A 4,446-nucleotide genomic window follows, 5' to 3' on the forward strand; every position below is an offset into this window, starting at 1 on the left:
ATTATGTTAATAATAATTTTTATCACCACTGTATACAACAGGTTATGGGAAGAATAGAAATATCTCTTTGGGGGGGGAGGTCCCCCCTTGTCATTTCCATGTTTCGATGTCAGAAGGGAAGACTGTAAGAAAATCAGGCAAATTGAGCCCCTAAAGCGCACTGTAATTTTCTATTTCTGAACGGATTTGTGAGAGAATGGCTGAGTGAAGTTAGCAGAGCGTCATCCCCCCACACAAAGATGGCGCGAGCAGAATTTGTGAGAGCGGAAAGGGGTGTGGAAGGAAGGACAGGCAAGTGGGGACGGAACACTGCAGTGCTGGGTGGTGAGTGTTTGCGAGGGGGCGGGGGGTGGGGGTGGGATGCTGCAGTTTCCATGAAATAATAAGGTGGGGGGAGAGAGAAGCAAGGCAAAGAGTGGGTTTCTCATTGTCTGTAAAATATAAACACAGATGAGTTCTGTCTTTGGTTGGTTCATGCCTTTCATTCAGCACAGCAGGGATGTTCTTAAGAAGTTGCCCTCTGAGAAATTTCACTAAATGGGAACCGTGGACCCTGCATGATGAGATTATAATCACAGCAGCCACTCCTTTTACATAATTTTTTGTTTAAGACCCAGGAAGACCCCCTTTTTTTTAAATATATATAAAGCAATAGACATGTATATGTCGATAAACTGAGGGTTCCCGTCACCCCCACCTCAGACTGGTGCAAGTTGAACAAAAAACGGGGTGATACCCCCTTTCTATGAATCTCAGTGGGTTCGAAAACAATATGAAAATTTTCAGCTGACGAGAACATGTCTGCTGCCTGCAGTGTCTGCAATAGCTCACCATGTTGTCTACTAGCCGAAAGATCAAAAATTATCGATTTCATGGCGCTGTGTGCTCTGGAAAAGAAAGGCTACTTTAACATTTGCATTGTTTAAAAGACAACATTTAAAAGAAAAGACTCGCACCCCCTACCCCCACCTCAAACTCTTTGGGGTGTGAAAGTGACTTGTCTTCATCTCCCTCATGATTTGCTATAATTCTATTATTTTTAGCAGCTGGAGTCCAGAAATGATTTTTTTTTTTCCCCGACGAATTTAGGATTTTGCCGCAGTGTTCATCTGCAGTCCCAGAATCCTCCGGTAAGTTAATCCTTCTTGCGATGGGAAACGCCTTGAACCATCTTGTGAATAAAATACTTGCAACCATTTTGAAAATTTTAATGGGGGGGGTCTGTGTGTGTGTTTGTGTGTGAGTGCATGTGTGTGTTTATTTTTGCACGCGTATAGGCATGGGGGGTAGGTGTGTCAAAGCACGCTTTCCTAGCACCGCATTGGTATCTGTTATGAGAAATATTAAGAAACATATATATACCTCTGTGCCCTTTGCCTGTCACGATGAGTCTCCATTGCTTCCTCATCACGCTTTGTAGCCGTTAAAACACGTCTTTAGAAAGTAATCCAAGGAAGGCCTGAAGAACACGCAACTTTGAGCATGGAGGACGGTGCCAGCGTAACTAAAGGACCAGGCCACGGCCACCTCCGTGCCCATCACCTCCCGCTACCGCTACCTTCACGGTCCCTCCTTCGCTCCGGAGCTGTACATAGGCTGCGCGAGCTTTCCACAGTGGCTCTCTGCGGAACCTGCCCAGTGGGTTACTAGACGGCTTCTGTGTGGGAGAATAAACCACATGTAGTCTGACAAGAGGTATTTACAACTGCTTAGCCTGTTCAACTGGAAATCAACAAAAAGATGACATACCCCTGACTCGGTGTTTTACAAATCAAAAGTCTGGATCCATAAACAGCCCACTTGAGGAACGTAGAGCCAAGAGCCGATTGTGATGTCTTTTTTCCCCTGGTGTTTCCACGTTATCATAAAGAAATTGTTTTTTAACAGGTCTTAGAGAGTCAGTATTGGCTGTTTCTGAGTGCATGGTTCTGCTGGGAAAGGATTTGTCCTTCCCAGGGGGATTGGGATGGAATCCAAAGTGGACCACACCCTAATTTCAGTTTGCTTTCCCGTCTTTTGTGCCTATTGTCAAACAGACTTGACAATTACAGTTTTACTTTAAACGAAGGTGATAATCAGAAGAAGCAGTCACCGGCTGTCCTCAAAAGGAGGTTCATTGTTTTAGGTATGCAGTAAATGTTTGACTAATGGATTTGTTAGAGTAGAAGGACCAGTGCTGGCTTATTAATACCACTGCACAAAGTGCAGACACAAGCTGAATGTGTGTGTGTGTGTGTGTGTGTGTGTGTGTGTGTGTGTGTGTGTGTGTTAGTGAGTATATTCTAGGCTCGTGTTCAGTGTAGCCAAAGCCTGATCTTTGGGTGTTCTGACTATAGGAAAAACACCACCCCCCTTTTCTCAAAATGAATTATTTTATGTCAAACCCATTGGGCTGATCTTGGAAGAAAGGGTGTAAGAGAGAAGCCAACTGCCATTTAAGTGAAGTGTGTTACCTAGGGTCAATTGTTTTAGCAACTAATTTCATAAAACCGCCCCCTCCTTAGCTACTTATGTTATTTTCAAATTAGCTCTTGGAACCAGCAGGTTTCTTTATCCGTCGGGTATCTTGATGACGTGCTTCTTTCTGGTGTAATGACAGCATTTGTCTTAATTTCACAGAAATTGTCATCTGGTTTTGGTGACAAAAAAATTCTGGAGCAGTTTTGTTTCGTGAGAGAAGCGAACAGAGGTCTGGAGGAAATGTAAAATTCAGCTCACTGGTTTCAAGGCCAGTCACCTGGTTATGTCTCCAGCAGAGCTACCCTTGACAGGAAGAGCGGTGCTGCATTGTGGCAAAATCCGCCTTTTCTCTGAAACATAGTCTCTGTGAATTATCAATAGGGACGGAGACTTTTAATTCTAAGCTGGGATTAGAATGCTGGAATTATATGCTTTATGTTGGCATCTGGCTAGAGAAATATAAATATAGAGGTGTCTTTATCATTTAGATCTTTCAGTGGCGCAGACATTTCTTAACGGGTTTTAATAGCGCCCCCCCCGGGTTTTTTTTAAAGCTGAATTGGGACACAGAAAAAAGAAGCAAGTGTCAAAAAAAAAAAAAAAGATAAGAAAGAAAGAGAAAGAAAGAAAGAAGGAAAGAAAGAAGGAAAGAAAGGACACCCCTGACAGAGGTGAAGTCAGCTATCTAATTTTAAAAGCAGGACCTTAATCGAGTCGAGCAAATATTCTTTAACTCTGCATGTGACAATTAAAATTAGGGATTGGTGGCTGCAACCACCACTGGTAAAATACCTTTTCCTGACCCATCTCCCCGAGTCAGCCAAGTGAGCCCCAGCCAGCAGCAGAGTTGATTCTGCGGAAATCCCAGCAGAGCTGCAGAGGGGAAAGGTCTAGACAAAGGCCCTCACTGAGAAGCTCCTTCATGGTGGACTGTGGTGGTTCACAGAGTTACGGCGATATGTCTTTAAGATAGGAAATTGAGTCATTTAAAAAAGAAGCTGGCCGTAGAGCCCTGGCCCTGCCTCAGTGGATGCGCAGGCTTCCTGCCAGTACCTGTACATAAGGGCCTATTGTTTACTTGCGTTAATTACAGCGCAGGATGAAAGAAGGCAGTAGGGCAACTTTCGCTGTTACCATTGTTTGGGAAGAGACTCGAGCTCACAATAATAGACTGGAGACAGCCAATTCACCCCAACTGCACCAGTTTTGACAAGCGCCAAATCGTGGAGGACAACAATGAGGCCATTTCCAAGAGAAGACCCAACTTCAGCCTATTGTAATGATTCAGAAAAAAAATAATGCTCTCGAAGGATACTAAATTAGTTTTGAAAATTTTAAGAGGTTATCCATAGGTCCTCTCAGCAACACACTCGAGTTTCTCAAACAATACAGTAAAAATTGCAGTCCCTGGAAACCGTCCCCACTCCTGGTTCTGTGGACACTGACCCAGTGGGTCCGGGTAAGATGGGATTTCTAGGAATCACACTGATGAACAGGGCCGTGGAGCTGAATCATTTATTCTAGTTAGATGTCAGCAGTCACTCCTGGGGACTCCATGGCCTCCTGGGGTGGGGAGGAAAGGTGGCTGGGCCCCCGAGATCCCTGTCCGGATTCTAGAGGCACGGCAGGAAGAGGAGCGGGACACTCCCGCGAACAGTGAAGTGTAGTGGGGTCCAGTGGTGGCTTAGGGGTGTGGCGGCCGGAGCCCCGGTGACTACAGCCTCGAACCTGCGCCAACAGTGGCCGCGCTCCACCCGGCCCGCAGCGGCGGCCCGCACTCGATCCCATTAGTTTCCACTGGAGCGGGGTCGGGACACCACGCCCCGGCCCGGCCCCTCCCGGCGGCGCACGCGCAGAGCGACTCGGGCCGGCGGGGACTACTTTCCGCGGCCCGCCCGCGCCCCGCCCCTCGTCCTCGCGCGGCGGAACGCTCCGCGCGGAGCGGCGGCGGCAGGATACACGGTGCCGCGCCGCTTATAAATCGCT

At 46.8% G+C, this 4,446-nt stretch overlaps 1 long non-coding RNA gene across 1 annotated transcript; it reads left to right on the forward strand.

Annotated features, from left to right (window-relative positions):
- The first annotated feature begins 243 nt into the window (after positions 1 to 243).
- Positions 244 to 1,886, forward strand: LOC116907447. Its single transcript, XR_004388826.1, has 3 exons — positions 244 to 324; positions 1,090 to 1,130; positions 1,421 to 1,886. It is a non-coding gene; the product is annotated as an uncharacterized LOC116907447 (long non-coding RNA).
- Positions 1,887 to 4,446: the final 2,560 nt, after the last annotated feature.

The sequence above is a fragment of the Rattus rattus genome, chromosome 8, assembly GCF_011064425.1.
Source record: "Rattus rattus isolate New Zealand chromosome 8, Rrattus_CSIRO_v1, whole genome shotgun sequence".
In the NCBI taxonomy this organism is placed as follows: Eukaryota; Metazoa; Chordata; class Mammalia; order Rodentia; family Muridae; genus Rattus; species Rattus rattus.